An 18,749-nucleotide genomic window follows, 5' to 3' on the forward strand; every position below is an offset into this window, starting at 1 on the left:
ATTGTAAGAAGGTCTGGTCTTGATCTAAAAAGCCCTGTCCCTGCATTACACTTCCTCTCCAGCTCCCCTTGGTTACACACACGGCTTCCTCTCCGGCCATCATGCCCTGTTCTCTTCTAACTTGAGGCGACACATCATAATAACTGTAAGAGGCCTCTCCTGTCCTGTGTCAGGCCTGCACAGATTAGTTCTTCTCCACCAAACCCAGGTCATTTTCTCTCCCCCTGCTGAATACATTTGGAGATCACACCCTCTTTCTTGGCTTAAGCTGTGGAGATTATCTAAAAAGAGGATTTTCCATTTCACTCAGGACAGATGTGTTTCGGAACAGTGATATTGGGGTTTTGGCACTGGAAGTGTGAAGCTAATTCCCAGTTTGCTGATTTAAAAAAATAATAGTATTGTAAATAATTTTATTTGCAAATATTGAAATTAAATATGTTACATTTTTTATTATTTTTTTAAATAAATATTTGTTTAAACATTATTTTATACATGCATATATCACATCCCGATTTTGCAGAGTTAGATGCATTCCTGGGTCAACAAAATGTTTGATCCAAGAACAACATTTCTGTCCAAAAATTTAATCCTAACTATATCCCTACCCATAAGTTATCCCTAAAATCAGAGGGAATAATAGGTGAATAACTCTATGTAAAAGCACCTAACCCTGATTGTAAGCCTAAACTTGACATAAACTATAAACTTGACACTCAAATCTAAATGGTTGGATGGAATGTTGTTCTAGGATCAACAAAGATGTTGATCCAGGAATTGTTGCACTCAAGTTATATAAAACTTAAAACATGCATATACTAAAACTAAACCCGTTTCACTGTGAAGATAATTCACAATTTGATGATTTTTAATTAAATTAAATTTCTAAATAAATGGCAAATAAATCTATTTAAACACACACACACACACACACACACACACACACACACACACACACACACACACACACACACACACACACACACACACACACACACACACACACACAAATATGTATTCTTTTAATAGGGCTGAACATAAACACATAAAATAGCATTCTTAAAAATTGCTATAATATTACAAAAGAAGCCTTCTGAATAATCCCTTTTCCTTGAAAATGACAACACAAATGTGCAAAGATATGTTATCTGTTGTACATGACATACTATATCTGTTCATGTTACATTATACAGAGTGTCAGTCAACTTACCTCTGGGGAGAAACACACCATCTCTCAAGTCTGTGTCATCTTCCCCCTCTGTGCCTCTGCTATAGTTACCCCTCAGATTAATAATGAATATAGTTAATCAGCACACAGAGAGATGGCATAATTAAGTCACAGCTGGCAGAGGTAAGGTGAGGTGGCATTCCATTGGGTCATCACTGTTGCACCATGTGACCGTGCCCCACTTCCCCTATAAACCAATTGTTCAATTTCCGATTAGCCAGGCATTTGCAAAGTGATAATGTATAAACAATTTCTAAAATATTTATTTAAACGTTACGCGTCACACAATAAACCTGGAAATACGGATAGCTTCTGAGGCTATATTAATAAACCAGGTCAAATATCTTTCATTCTTTATTCATCAACAAAGGGAGTTAATAAGGAACATTGAGTAATGTGAACGGACAGCGTGTATCATTTCTCTCTGGTTGCTAGATCATATTTCATAAAGAGTGCATTTGAATTTTTATGTACAGTGTATGCAATATTCATGATATACTGAATATGTAAATGCGTAACCTTTATTTATGAGCCTGCGGTGTTACTCTGCTTTAAAGTATCGCTTTGGATGATAAGATAAATAGACCCAAATGCTTATTAGGTGACTTCTAATATGATTAATGATTAGCAAAGCTTAATTAGTATATTAATGAAGTAATAATTGTACCATGTGTTTGCAATGCTTTATTTGGATCATATGCCCATCTAAAAACATGTTTACCTCTTCCTACTGATTTTGCTCTTCCCATGTGGCCGGGATAAAAATCTACGTTCATGTCAGGTTTTTTTTTTGTTTTACCCCCCTTTCAGTGAAGGAATTTCCCCATTAAAAATAATGTATATTTTCCAGCAAACACTGACAGATTTCTTTGCTCCTAAACTCTGTTTTCCCCCTCCTACTTTAAACAGTTTGACTTCATGAAAATCTGCATGTTTATTTTGATGACTCAACGGGGATGCAGCACACATAAGCGAGTGTGTCTGAATCTTTTAGTCACCTATTTAATCCTAATGCTTTAGTCTCTTTCATTTCCTCAGCACGGCCCCGGAGAAATTACGAGACCCGGTGCCCGTGCTGCCATTTTTTTGTTATTGTTTAGAGAAGCGGTTAGCATGCAGAGGTGAGTTCCAAACACAATTTTACATCCACTTATGGAAATCCATTGTTCCTTGAACATTTTCACGTACAAACCAATATATGCTCTCGTAAAAGGTCTGAGACCTCAATTACATCAAAGGCAGTTTGTCCCACAGCATGTCTTCAGCCAGAGAGCCTCGCAGAGCTGTGTCAATGCTACCCCCTTGTGACCGGTTTGGTGTACGAGTGATACCAGCCTCCGTCTGAATGAAAGAGAGTAAGAAGAACATACAGTTAGAAGATGAGAATAAGTCGATTTTTTTAATTCAGTTAGAAGAGATTTTTTATACACCTCCAAAAACAGTAAAGCATATATTGGGAATTCTGTTAAATGTTGTCTTAGCCTATAAATAATTTTGTATAGAAAAAGCAGTGAGATCTTAACAAAGACACACCAAATGAGAGATAATTGTGTTTAAATAGTGATTTGAAAATAAAATAAAACACACACGAGTAAAAAGTGATTCACTAGTAAAAAAAAAATAAATATATATATATATATAATAAACAACAACAGAATGGCAGCTTCTCGCACAGATCTCTTTCATTAGGGTGCCGGGACGTCATGCAATGTGCTATGTTGACACACAGACAGGTATCTATGTCAGACGCACGGGAGTGTGTTCTTTTCGGGCGGCACTTCCACCCGCTGTCCTACTCCACGCGAGTGGAAGGCACGTAGTCTTTCATTGTGAGCAGTTGAAAAGACATAATTAGACACACCGATATAATTCAGCGGCGCCGTGGAAGAGCTCGCTTGTCAAGCCAGGCAGCTGGAGAAGCGCGCCAGCCTTCAGAAGTGCAGCTTGCCGAAGGCCCCCGCTTTTATTCCCTGCAGTTTTGTCTACCTTCAAAGCGCCCATCTCCGATTGAAAACTTAGCAGACTTTTCCCGTATTGTGCCAATTGCGCTGCGGCGCCGGTGAATACGTGATGCGACAACTGTAATTGTGGTGTATAAAAAGCGCGATTGATATTGCGTGTATGAAATGACATATAACGTATATTAATACATTTTAACTACGTAGGGAACAAGCTGGAGATCTTCATTTGTTACCCCCACCCTCATATATCAGGCCAAACTTAACATTTAGTGCTCACGAACAAAGCGGCCATAATTTACAGTCCCATCCCCACCCTGTGACACGCTGATAGGGGACGTCCAGTCAAGGCCACGCCGCCGTTCCTCTCTGACACGCCGGATGGGCCGGTGGCTCGGGATGTGTCAATCACAAAGGCGTGCCGCTGTCCAGCGTCTCCCATTGACTTTCTTTCAGCCCCGTCAGCAGGCCCAGACCATTTCATTAAGAGCGTGACCTGCAAGGGCCTCCTGTAATGGACAGCTTGATTTGTGTCGGGCTGGCAGGCCTCAATACGCTGCTGACTTTTATCTACTCAAGTATGTATATTATATGTGCCTGTCACTCGTATGACCTGCCACCAGATTCTTGTTCCCTCCCTCGGGTGTGTTCTGTGTTTTGGTCATCTCTTCCTCTTCCTACGATGGGACCGAATTGACACGTTTAAGACTTAAGTTTGGGAAAGATCTTGGGAGAAATGTGCTTGATATTTTGGAAGGATAAAACATTGTGTTAAAGGGTGGTCTTTGTCAGTTTAACGCCGTCCTGTTACTGTTTGATCCATCAGTTGTGCAATAGGTCGACCTCTCCTAATTAAAAGAATGATTACGCCTAATTAAAGTAATTGAGTACTAATGAAATATGAAAATTATGTCGTCATCATTCACTCACCTTCATGCTGTTGCAAACCTGAATTATTTTCTGTCCTCTGTGGAACACAAAAGGAGAAGATTATTGGACTATCCTGGCTATTTTGCCATACACTGAAAGTGAATGGGGAACAAGATCTGTTGAGATTCAAAAAATATATTTACATGTACTCATCCATGGCGCTACCCCAACGTAATATCTCACAATGCATCTTTGTTTCTCATATTTGTGACTTTATATCTTACAATATGACTTAATATCTCATAATTGCAATCAAATTCTCCTATAACTGTAATGTTAAATATCTTGCAATATGTATTTTTGTATTTTATTTTGATGGTCCACTTTAGACATTCTACTAACTTTAAGTAATTTTGCAACTACATGCCAACTAACTCTGATTATAGACTGTAGTAGACTGTTAGGTTAGGGTTTGGGTTAGTAGAATAAGTTGACATGTAGTTGCAAAGTTACTAGTTAGTAGATTGTCTAAAGTGGGCCAACGAAATAAAGAGTTTCCTTATTTTTATTGTTTTAGAGTTTATCTCATAATTACAATGAAAAATACAAGAACCAATGAAATGTTATGCTTTTTCTTCACACCATATATATACACAAACAGAAATACCAAGTTCTGTTATGAACCTCTAGATGGTGCAGGCTTAATAAGTCCTTAACCCAGTCTGCTTGCAATTACATAATTCTCTATAGGGCACAACTGATTGAATCCCGCTGTACTGCCAATGAGCTTGCCATTTATATTCTTGCCTATTGTTTGCTGTTGCAGTTTGCAGTGTGCTTTCAGAAACTCCCCACCTTCCCCAGCTTCACCTGTATAGATCTTCTACAGGCATGATACATGTATGCTTGTACAGCAGCAGCATGTCTTGCTTACTAATAGCAGCATGCCGTGTGTATTGCCAGTGGCAAGTTCCATACTTGCTCTGCAGTAGCGTAGCAGATATGTCGCCAAGACCAAACACATTAACATTGAGTTGTCATGACAGAAATTTGATTTAAAACTGACAGAGAGGTCTGTTTATCCCACAAACATTCATTTATGGGTTTAGAAGGTTTGAAGATACAGCGGACAAGTCAATTGGACTACTTTTACGCATATTTTTGTCATGACAGCCCCAGTCCCCATTCACTTTAATTGTATTGAAAAAAAAAATGAATATGTGCCTTTTGTGCTCTATATGGATTTGAAACATCATGAGAGTAAATGGTGACAGATTATTTATTTTTGGTTAAACCGTTCCTTTAAATTGATTACTTACCGGAACTTACAACACAGTTACTGAGCTCATACGGCAAAGTACTTTGAATACACCAATGGAATTTTTTTCCCCCTTTAGATCTCTCTATCTCTCCCGGTCTTACTCTTTGCTTTTAAGAGTATGCACATGTGAATGACCTGCTACTTTTATTTATGGCTGATAATCACCCTCTTCTACCCCCTAAGGACACCGCCTGCCTGCAAACATGACCAAAATACATATTTAGATTTATTTGTCAGCAACATTCCAATAAAACATATCCTCTGCATGCTGCTCTCTGGGCTGGGGTCCCACGAGGAAGTGGCCGAGTGAAAAATGGGGTGCTTTCAAGCGTTAGGCAGAAAGATCGTGAACAATGCTCAAAGCCTGGAGAAGAATAGTGTGCTGCCTAAGTGTTTCCAAGGAAGAGAGGGGAGAAGAATAAAGGAGAAAGAGAGATATGTGGATTTTCACAATCCAAAAAGCCTCAGGGGGGTTCTCTATGAAGTCCCAGACACGGCGTGACCATTGTTTCCTGTTTCACACCGTTCTTACCTGACTTGTTTCCCCACTCGGAGTCTCTCCAGTCCACTCCAGGTTGATCTGTGCAAGTTAAACCCCATCTGACATCAGTTTGAGTCACATATGTGGACAATTTGAGATGAACCGCACAGCCAAACTAAATGAGGTTAAGAGAGGTTAAAAAATAAAGTCGCATAATGAAACAAGTTTTGCCTGTGTATGATTTCATAGCTTTTATTATGTGATTATAAGGGAAAGGAGACTGAGACGAACAGGGATTTGTGCCCTCGTGTGAAATGAAAGCCGGATTGTGTGCAGAATCCCGTTGTGCGCCACCCATGCATTCCTCCGGGTGTTTGCGGCAGAACGGTTGTGTATCTAATGTGACCGCAAGCCCAGTGAAGAGCCAATAAACCAAGGTCGGACAGCCTGTGCTGGCAGGGAACTCGCAGTGTGACGGCAGCCAGTTTGGTGGCCCTACTCGTCCTCCGCACAAATCTCGGCCCTTTTGTTCTTGTTCCTTTGCTCTCTCTGGCTTATAACTAGAGCCAGCGCTGTGCGGAATATTGTCACCCACAAATATAAAAAAGAACGACTGGGATCCAATGCTAATGGGACTGAAGCAGCGAGCTCAGAAATCCAGCTGAAGGGTAAATGGGGACACGTCTTTGTTGTTGTTGTTGTTCTTGCAGCTGTTCCTGTTGTTTTCTGTTGTTGTTTGCATTGCAAGGCCTGGGGGTGCCAGCCAGCGAGGCAAAAGCCAAACCCGCAGGATTGTTAACATACAATGTCAGCTTCCATCTCTGAAGGAATCATTATGGAAACCACAGTTTGTTTGTGTGTTCACCCTTCCAGCTTTCAGGATTATAATTGGTGGAGTTAATTAGGTCCATCGAGGTCTAGGTCACATGCGGCCCCAAAAACCTCCTTATTCTGGTTCATTCAAGTGTTAGCTACTTTTAGATCAACAGGTTAGCTGTTATAGTCAGCTGTTAACCTGGCATGAGGGAATTCTTTATTATTAGGTTTGGAATATTTGTTTCTTCATACAGTGAAAAAAGACGCAATTCTACATACAATCAGATCCTTTACATTTTGTATGGATGACCAAGTTCATCCCCTCTGCTTTTTGGATATCATTTTCATTTTTAAAGGCTTTATTATTTAAATAAATCTAGTATTCAGCTGGTCATGTGATCTCAACATGTCTGAGCCTCTTAGGTGGGCCACTTCATGTCTACATTATTGTTTGACAGTGTAAAAGACTTTAAAACATATTTTATAAAAATCTACTATTTATATTTACATGTTTATATTTTATTTTTATCCATAAAGAAAACAATAATTGATTATATTTATATATATTTTTTTTTTTTAAATACATGTAATATTATTGTTTAAATAAAAGTAGAATTAAAAATAATTATAAATAATTTAAAACAAAACTTTTTTAAAACTATTCAACTTTTTTACAAAACATATGAGGAAAAATACTTCACCCAGCACAATATAGTGTGACTCGTAAATCTAAATATTTTGTTTTGATATTGTATGAATTTTACTGTTCGGTAAATATGTGCTAGATATGATTTTCCATGCAATACTGTCTGGGATGTATTAACATTTTTACAGGCTTTCTTTTTTTTTCTCTGTTTCACATCCAAAATTGTCAAACCAGAGATTTTTTCTTCACGTTGAGAGAGAAGTACAGCCAAGGCAGAGAGAAGGCCGTCTTCTCTGTGAACAAAGACATTCTGCCAAGCTGCTGTCACCAGAATCCATACAAGCACCACAGAGTACCTTCTTATTTCAAGCTAAAGAGTTTTAAAATGTGTCCGCCATCATTGTTATCTCCAACCTGAAGTGAAAGCCAAAAACATCTATGCCTCTTGCAGCTCGCCGACTGAAAATATTGGTCACTCTCTCCCGCTATCTGTAATTAGTGCTGATCAAGAGGGATTATAAGCGGCGGCTAACGACAACGTGCAACTCGATGGTCCTGATAGATGGTCAATTCTAATGATCGGGTCAGGACGTTTATTGGATTTAAAACAGTCGTGATGGGCCCTTCTTAGCCTTGCCTGGATAATTATCACGTTCATGCATGATTTAAGGCGACAGTGAGCAACGTCAAGGACCTTTCCTTTAATTTAATAATTTTGTTATCTATGCATTTATGCAAGACTTAAAGGGATGTCTAGGAGAGAATCAAATCAAGCAGATGAAGATTAGTGTAATGGTGTGACAAAGCTTGCCAATGCACAAGGAAAGTGTTTAGTGATGTCATCTGGGTCGAAAAAGAAACCACCTATCATGATATCAAATAAGACCATTTAGCCAAACAAGCAATTTGACCAATTACCTGCTAAAATTCAGCATTTGTAAAGGTTGTTATCTATGGTGTTGAGGAGATCTTGTAGAGATTTTGAATCCTGTAGCTTCACCGAAAAGTCAGATCTCACAAAACTTGTTTAAAAAACTTCTTCATCCCACAAAAAACCCATCATTGCAAAGTTTTGTTTACTTCTCCAGTGTGTTCTAAAAGGTCAGAGTAATATATGCTGCACATCCTCAGCAGAATCCAACACAAACCCAAACAACACCATCCATATTTTAAACAGCTGGCACCGAACAGGGGAAATCTTGCACCTCCGTGCCAATTACTTCCCTCTCATAGCTCCTCTCTCTCTCAAATGAAAAGCCTCCCTCTTTCGAAATGAAGCGTCTGACAGACAGTAAAGTACACCGGTGTTCCTCAAAACGTCCAGCTGCTGTACACATATATTATAAATTAATATATATATAAACCATTCTTTTGTTCCTTTTCTATATCTCTCCTATATCTTGCATTCAGTCTGGATCTGTAATCCTAATGTATTATTAATCTCCTTTCGCTCTGTGGTGTGGTAAAACTTTCAAAACCTTCCCCTTGGATTTCAGCTAAGACTTTTGGTTTATCCGTTTATTTATGTTTTATAAAGTCAGCACTTTCTCTTTTTTTTCAGTGAGAGTTGTCAGGGCAGAAGGTGCTTCACCTCAATCCTGAGACTAGAGGAACCGGACCATTACAGGTCCAGTCCAGCAGACATCTGCTGAGGCTGACACTTTTTGGACCTGTATAGTAGTAGAAACGTCTGTCTATCTGTCATACAGGCTCTCAGGTTTGACACTGAGTGAGTGAGCGGATGCATGGTGTCCTATTGACACCCGATCTGTTAACTTTGATTTTGACAGAGCAGTGAAGCAATGTCGGCTATCATAATAAAGATTTCTCCACCGATGTGAGTGACGGGGCACTTGACAGAGGAAGACATTTATCGCAAATCAAGAATTTGGAGCCGGAATTGAATATCGAATATCGGAATCTCGGTTAACACGGGGACGCCTTCTTTTCTGATGTCTCGGGCTTAAATGTGAAACCAGGATGAGCACAAAATTGAATGACATAACACACGGTATCTTTGTCTCTCTACCTCACCCTGGCTCTCTTTCTCCCCCCACCTCTGTAAAATGATAATCCGAGTCTGTCTGTCTGATAGACTGCAGTATGATTCAGTAAGACAGTGACTGACTGCACATTCAATCTGTTTCAGCATGGGAGCAGTGGCCCATTATCTCAACCATGTGAGACGCCCGCAGCGTGAGAGAGCAGCCCGATCAGCTGGCTCCAGTGGCAGGTTTGCTGGGAAAGTTATCAATAAGCGATTGTCTCTAGTCATTTAGGCTGTCACGTTATGACAGGGCTGAAAATTAAGCTGGCAGATATTAATAATAATGGAAATAACACAATGCCGAGGGGAAGATATTGGGCGAGTTTGGGAAGGGGGTTACGGATAGTGTGAGTGGGTGGATGTATGTGTATGTGTGTGAATGTTTGTGTGCGAGTTTGTCCGTGAGTTTAAATTGCATTGTTAGCGTTTAAATTGAATGTTAATTGACAGACTATTTGAGATCGTTCCTGTCATGTGTGATAGAGATTATAGTGAAGTCAAAATCTATTTGGATTTTATAATAATAATTATATAATTTTATAAAATAAAATGCTGTTTTTAAAATCTTTAACCTCCATTATAGTTGTATATTTTATGATGATGATATATAAATATCTCTTAATGTTAGATTTTGTGATAGTGCTATATCATAAAAAGAACAAAGAACATTTTTTGAGTTTAATGGTGCACATGCAGCCACTAAAAATGTGAACCTCTGGCAAATGTTAGGCATTTCTTCTGTAGTCATTTTGTTTTCATTCAACATTTGTTTGTCTCTTGTTTTGCTGATAGATTTATTGCTACCAAATGTTTCCGCTGTTTGATTCGGTAATAGATTTCAGTTTGGCAGAGGTATGAGATACAATAAAGTTAAGCTTTCAATGACAAATACCCTGGACTGGTTGCCAGTTTGAGTTAATGGGGTCATTTTCATCCAAGACTTCTGAGGTGGCAATCCTAAACATGTGGTAATTAAGCACAGTACAAAGACATTTTCTTTCCTCCATTTAAATATTGTGGTATACATTTAAAAATTTGCTGTTCACTGAACTTGAATTTGCTGTTCATTCATCAAAGAATCCTGAAAAAAGAAATTAAACAGCACAACTGCTTTCAAAATTGATGATAATAAGAAATGTTTCTTGAGCACCAAATCAACATATTAGGATGATTTCTGAAGGATCATGTGACACTGAAGACTAGAGTAAAGTTCATTTATTACATACATTTATTTACAGGAATAAATTACTATTTGCTGTAAAACCAAGCGCTAAATGTTAAACATTGCTCAACTTTATATTCCAGCAGTTACTGACCTTCTGAGAGAAACAGGTGCACTCCAAAAATGCTAGAAGTTCAAATAAAAGTTGAATGCTGTGAACTGCTGACTGTAGAGCTGCTCTGTGATGAAGTATTACAGGTGATAGCAGTAAGACCAGTAGTTGAAGGTAACTAGCGCTGGAGCAGATGGTTGGGGTTCATGTCTGGTTTATGAGGAAGTCAGCGTTTTCCACAACTCTCCACTCCAGCAGGGTCTGTGTCACAGTGCCGAGCAAGACCCCCTCTCATAAGTCACAGTACCAGGGGAATCGTCCCCCTGTGATATTAATGGCTGCCCTTGTGGCACAGGGCGAAAGAGTACCTGGGACACTGGAGGGATTTAAGGGCAACATTGCAGTTTTCAGACTCAACGTTATACATAATTTAAGCATAGAAGCACAGATGTGTTAACTATTTATATGGCGTTTATACTTCCTCTATCCGATTGCATAAACACATACCATTTACACTCAGCGTCTGTTCACTTCTGTGATAATGCTGATGCTGGTGCTAATATTTGGGGGAGTAAAGTTTGAATATGTAGCCTAACAACCATTCACTTGGCCGAGTTGTGTCTTGTATGTGTTTTAAATCACTTCCTGAAGTTTGAGTTTTCAGATTCTTGGATTTATCAGATTTGTAAAAAAAAGAAGTGTAGTTACTTGTACTGAATGTGAGCTTGTGGTTTACTTCAAATTGTAAAGTTTATTTTAAAAATCTTTACTTACAGATAATTATAATATTAATGAAATAAAAGGACACTTAAGAGAGTACACTTATATGACTATGTTTCTGTATGGTCATCGTGATTTTGCCAAGTAAGACATGTTCCTGGATCAACATATTTTGTTGATCCTGGAATAACATTCCTGTCCCAAAATTTAGTCCTTACCCTATCCCTAACCCTACCCATAACTTTTCCCTAAAATCAGAGGGAAATGATAGGTGAATAAGACTGATGTTGAAGCACCTCACCCTGGTTGTAAGCCTAAACTTGACATAAACTGTAAACTTGTCCCTCAAATCTGATTGGTTGATTGGAAAGTTGTTCCAGGATCAACAAAGATGTTGATCCAGGAACATGTGGTACTTGGTGAAATCACGTTCACCGTTTCAGTCTAGCATGCAACATAGCTTGACATGAACAACATGAATTACCCATAGCAGATCTACAGGTGGAGCTGGGGAAGGTGGATGGTTTCTGACCAAGTATTTGAAGGTTGAGCAGCGAACTCACTGGCTACTGAGACAGCAGGAACCAATCAGGTGTGACCTTTAGAGAATGATGTGATTGCAAGAGTTAAGGACCTCGGGTCAGCCGTCATCATCTGGAGTTTCATGAGAACTTTATATTTACACTTTGTAATAATATCAAATTATACTTTAATATCAATAATTCCAAATGTTACTTTAGAGTACATTTTAAATCATTATGTTTTTAATATTTTGTCATTCTTTAAAGTACACGTATTTTGATGTATCGACTAACATACTAAATCACATGTAAAGTACTTGATTATAATTTTAAGTGTAGTTTTATTTGATATTACATTTAAAGTTTATATATTTAAAATGTACTAAATTGTAACTTCATTACAAATGTGTAACTGCAAATATATTTAAACTTACACGTTTTAATAAAAATCACATTAAGTCCCACTGAAGTGGGTCAAAAAAAAAGTATGTTTAAGTTCAGCTAATTACATTTAATATGAAGTATATACTATAATACATTTATAATAGTTTGTGTAATACAATTCAAACTAATACATTTCCCTTTAATTGTAAATAACATGAAATTAAGTGTCCTGAACATTACATTCAGTTTGCACTTAACTTATTTTAAAGTATATTATTTCTGTAATAAGGACTAATTTTTCAAGTTGCTCTCCATCTTTTAAATTTGGTGTTTTTAAGGTCAAATTGGCATCTGATATGTGTTGATACCAAAGCTTAGCAATAGCAAAACTCCATAAAACTACACTTTTTATGGCATCTCAGTGGTGATATTCACTTTCCCATTTATCTCTGATGCCATTTATGATTGACACCTGAACATGCCGCATTTTCAAATCAATAATATTAGTTTACAATACGCCAGCAACACAAAGCTATTAAACATCCTCCTCTACATGCTCCGGTATCTTGATAGATGAGAATTATTGATTTCAGTGTTCGCTAAAAATAACTGTCTATTTTCATAAGCACAGAGCCTGAGTGTATGAGGCTCGGGAGACCAGAAAAACACAAATATTTAAAAGTGCGCTCCATTTAAATGCTGATTTACAATTGGGATCAACTCTAGCTATGATTCTATAGACCCACAATGGCTGACAAGCCATCTGACAGCTGACGCCACTCAGATAAGCCCTTACACAGGCTTGAACAGGAAGTGACACGAGTGGGAACACAGTGACAGCCGCTTACTGGAGAGTAATAAACTGGCAAAATAATTTCGCATTGGACACACTTACCCAAGCAGAAAGAGTCTGAAAGGCAAGACAACATCTTGTGTCATCCATCTTCCTTAAACAGTGAAGCTGCGACAAAGTGGGAAGGAGAAATTATGATAAATGAAAAGATATATTTAGTCAATACCTGGAATTCTCCTTCGTCAACCCCCTCTGGTTTTTGTTCTAACAAGGGTCTGCTTGGAATGAAAGCAAATGAGAGGAGGTAAAGTGCCTGTGGTCACACACACACGCACGCACGCACACACACACACACACACACACTGTACATACTCGACACGGCTAAATATACAGAATTAAGTTCTGAGTCAGAATAAAAAAAAAGCTGTGAATTAAATTAACAGTGAATTATAATCAGTTTCATAATTGAGAGCCATATTGCTCTAGTGATGAAAATGAGCATGACACAGGTCAACATTGCTTTCTCTATCGCAGAGACAAAGTACCAGAGGGGCCTGAATTTACACTTTCTTTCTTTCTTTCTTTCTTTCTTTCTTTCTTTCTTTCTTTCTTTCTTTCTTTCTTTCTTTCTTTCTTTCTTTCTTTCTTTCTTCTCACAAATGCCAAAAGCAGTCTGCTCCTTACCAAAACACAGGCATCATTTATTTTACTGCCTCATTTGAATATGATGAATGCTACAGTCGTTTGTGCTTTCACAATAAGCGAACAATTGCGAATGAGTCGATTCAGGTCCAATGAATCATTCTCCGTGCTGCCTCTTCTTGCCAGACATTATAGTTCATGAGGACTTTAAAATGACAAGTGGCAAATTCGGATATTTCTCCTTAAACTGAGCAATTAGTTAACTAACTAGCAATTAGAGAAGACAATTGTTTACAGTATAATTGACCATTTGTCAATATAGCACATCTTTTTTAGTACAGTACACCTCTAAATTAAGTTTGCATTTTGACAGAATATGTATATATTTATATTTGACAATGTTGATATATTTGGTCTTGGTGGAATAGACCTGCTACGCTGCTGTTGCTGCAGAGCAAGTATAGATGCTACTGCCAATACATACGAGACACGCTGCTGTGAGCAAGTAAGGGCTCATCCACACAGAACGCGTTTTTCAAAGCGGGCAGTGGAATGGAGAAAAAATGCAAGGTCTTAAAGTTTTTTAAAAGTTGAACTGATTTAAACTTGAGCGCCGCGTTTTTAGAATGAGATGCAAGATGCGAGCGTAACGGTCATACACATCCGTCTAGCACATTTACATAGAAAAACAATGGAAAAGTAGTGCATTGGAATGGAAAAACGCGTTCTGTGTGAACGAATCCCTAAGACATGCTGCTGCTGTACAAAATAGCGTACATGAATTACCCATAACATATCTATACAGGTGGAGCTGGGGAAGGTGGAGGGTTTCTAAAAGCAAGCTGCACTGCTACAGTAAATGCTGCTCCACCTTCCCCAGCTCCACCTGTATAGATATGCTATGGGTAATTCATATATGCTATTTTGTACAGCAGCCGCATGTCTTAGTACTATATTGGCTACTAATACAGCAGGAACCAATCAGCTGTGACCTATAGAGCAGGGCTATTCAATTAAAGTTCCAAGAGGTCCGGACAATATTTTTTGAACAGCTATACATTTCCATCGTGGCAGCCGTAGTACTTTGTATAAGAAAAAATCCAAAACACTCAAAATAGTAATTAAAGATGTGAATCTTGGGGTGCCTTTGGAGCACGCAGTCCAAGGTAGGAAGGAATTAAGGCACGTCCGAATCCAATAGCTTCACTTCCTGTCTCCTGAGATACCTTCATCTGATCGATTTAGAATATATAGATGTATTCTTCACTGCCTTTGATATCCCACAATCCTGAATGAATGAAGCGCGTTTGGCTCTAGATAGAAATATTAGATGATGTAGCACCGAAAGATCATTATCATAAACAACACTGATCGCTTGTGGTCTGAACCGCTCCATTGTTTTGATGCACTGCTCACTTTAAACTGTAGAATTGGTAAAATGCCACGATAATGTAGGTCCGGAACCGGACCGCCATTTGAACACCACTGCTAGATCTTGTGTAGCCCCGCCCCTTTTTAGCACTGCGATCGTTGTCTTTTGTTTTCCGGTTTGTATTTCCACAGCGATCTTCCATATTTATGAATGAACTGCTCGTTTTAAAATCTTCTCAGTCTACTGACATTTGTTAAGACATCTGCTTTAAACAGTACAATGCTCATGATAACTTTTGTTAACTCTTAGTAAATCCACTTCACCAGCTAATTACTCTTCAACAGCGATGCCAGAGAAATATACAGGGCTACCGCAAAAACGGAAATTCAAAGATAAAATTCCTAGAGACGGCTACACGCTTGTTTCTCTGCCGCAGAATAATGATGTGATTGCAAGCAGGTTGAGTTAAGGACCTATTAGCCTGCGCCATCTAGAGTTTCATGACAGAACTTCACATGTGCAAATATGCAAATTGAACAAAATTATTAATAAATGTGGCCCAGTAATAAATAACGCCAGCATGAAATAAAATTTACCCCATCTAATTTCTAACTGCATATTATAGAATTTATTGTGAACAATTCATCCGTGCATATGTTTCTCTTTTTTTAAATTTGTGATATTTGATCAAAAATCCTAAGTGGAGCTTCCAGGGAAAACAACAGACTTCTCTCTGGTGACTTCTCTAATAATTTAGTCCATTTAATCCCTGCCGCCCCTGCTCGCTCGCGTTCATCAGCCTCCACTTTTGAGTGCAACGCCTACATCTCAAAATCCAATCAACAACTGATGCATAGAATCAAGTCCCCGCCTTACTTTTTTTCTTTCCCAATGATCCGTTACACTTGGATGTACATCACAACACAGAATAAAATATCTGTCACTACTTGTTTCATTAATGCTTCAACGAGCATTTCCCATTCTTCTGAACATTTAGACCAACAGAGCGCCACAAGATGAGGTGCAAGACAAGGCAGCAATGCTTAAATACATTGATGTATTAATTCAGATTAATGACAGATGACAACATTTGTTTAAAACACATAAATAAGATCTTCCCACAAATCATTTTATCCACAGCCAAAGAATCAACCGCTACAGATCCGATATTTGATCATGTCCAGATGACCACTCTTCGGTGAGCTGCAAAACTGCAGCAACAGGTCCAGCAGCGTAATGGTAATAGACCATAAGCGCTTGCTATTCCTTATGCCAGCGGCAGAGAGGAGAGCCAAGAGGACTATGGGATGATGGAGGGAGAGAGAGAGCAAGGAGAGCAAAGGCTAAAAAAGGATGACATCGTCCAAAAAAACCCCACCAATATTGAACAGCGTCATCGGCAGGGGCGACTATTTATCTCATGCCCGCCAAGTTGGCACTCACATCTGGCGCCGGGTACTTAGTGCAATTATTTATGATTTCCTCCAAGATTTAAAAGCTCTTCGCCGGGCCTTGTAATGCAGTAACTGATTGCAGCGCTAATGTAATTAAGGGGAGATTATGATGTCCACGTGGCTCACCAGATGGTGGCATTCGCAGCAATGGGGGGGAGGCACAACTGGCACACCGCTGCACAAGGGCAGCGAGGCGCAGCCAGTCGAAGCGAGCCAGACCTCCTGCCAGACGCTGGAGAGCGAGAGCGCGTGTGCGTATGTGTGTGCAAATACGTGAGCACTGCGCCTGCGATGTGTCCGTGTCACTGTGCGTGTGACCGAAGCAAGGTTGGCAGCTGAATCTATCAGCAAAAGAGTATCGGTGGCCTCTGCTGGAGTCAGGGTCGCAAACCTGACCTTGCTAACTCGGGTTAAGATCAAGCAATGAGGATGTCAGGAAATATTACACGAAGTTCAGTCCACATTAATTCTGATTCTAGTGGAGTCCTGATAAATGTAATTGAATCCTTTTCAAATAGCATTCAAAGCGTTTACTCTCCTTAAGTATTATAACATTAGCGCTGAAATGAACACCATAGCTCGCCTGATTAAAGGAAATAGAGTTTGGATGATGTTTTCGATTATAGTAATAAGGGTACGTTTTAAGCTTATGCATTGGTAGCGCCAAGAAAACAGATGGCTTAAAAAAGACGTAATCACATTTGGCAAAGCATCACAGCTGATGAAAGGAAAAGAGCGCAGGAGTGCTTCTCTCAACCCAGGCAACTGTAGCCTAACCCAAGCTGACCTTTAATTACTTGCAGAAAATGCATTGATATTACATCCAGGCCCTCGGCTGCGTCCTCTGGGTGCAGTAAGGCTGCGCTTCTTAAAACACATTATTATAAGCTATTCAAGAGACACGGGGCCTTTTCATATGCTCGCTAGTAAAAGGGGGGACAAGGGAGCGAGGATGGGATCATATTTGAAGCGAGCGCGGTGGATTTTTCACTCTTCCGCAAGTAATGGCCTGAGCGTGGAGACGGAGGTCACCAGGGCTTCTGTAGATTTCCCAGGTCGAGATAAGGATATTATTACACTGCCTGGTAACAAAGAAATCTCCATCCCTTCAGGTCCCCAGACAAGTGTTGGTAAATTAGAAAACACAGCCAATGACCTTTCTTTCTCACACATATGGAGGAGAGGCATTTTCAGCCTTTTTCAAATGCTTTTCTTACAGCTTGACAGCATCAAACATTCCCTAAACATAGCTGCTGGAAAACATGCAATAAAGTTATGAAATGATTTAAAGTTATTCACCAATAAGTGTCTGCTGCATATAAACTGCTTATAAACTGTATATAAGATATATATGAAGAGTTCAGATGCAAAAGCCCCTAAGTGCCATCTGATAGTTTCTTCTAGAATGATCATTTTTATAAAGCTTGTATATTTAAGTTAAGTAATTTCACTTAAATGACAATTAATAGGTGATTTGCATTGCCATTTAAGTGAAATTATTGAACTTAAATAAATGAGCTTGATAAAAATGATCATTCTAGAAGAAAATTTCAGACTCTTCATATTTATATATATACAGACCCTTTCCAAAAAATTTGAATATCATGGAAAAGTTTATTTATTTCCATAATTCCATAGATTATAGATTCAGGGCCCACAACTTAAACGATTTCAAGTATTTAGTTGTTTATTTGTACATAATTTGGGCTTCCAGCTCATAAAACCCACGAAAACAGGATTTCAAAAAATTTGAATATTACATGAAATCACACAGTAATTACACAGTGATACCATGGTCATTGAACCAGGTTTTGGTTATTTTGGCAGTGTGGGCAGGTGCAAATCCTGCTGGAAAATGAAGGAAGCATGAAGTGCTCTGAAAATGTCCAGGTAGACGGCTGCGTTGAGTGGACAGCACAGTGGACCAACACCAGCCGATGACATGGCTCCTCAAACCAACACAGACTGTGGAAACTTCACACTGGACTTCAAGCATCTTGGATTGTGTGCCTCTCCATTCTTCCTCCAGACTCTGGGACCTTGGTTTCCAAATGAGATGCAAAATTTGCTCTCATCAGAAAAGAGGACTTTGGTCCACTGTGCTTTATTAAATCCAGAGTCAACGCAGCCGTCTACCAGGACATGTTCAGAGCACTTCATGCTTTCTTCATTTTCCAGCAGGATTTGCACCTGCCCACACTGCCAAAATAACCAAAACCTGG

This window comes from Abramis brama (genome assembly GCF_963993115.1).
Source record: "Abramis brama genome assembly, chromosome: 16".
NCBI lineage: Eukaryota > Metazoa > Chordata > Actinopteri > Cypriniformes > Leuciscidae > Abramis > Abramis brama.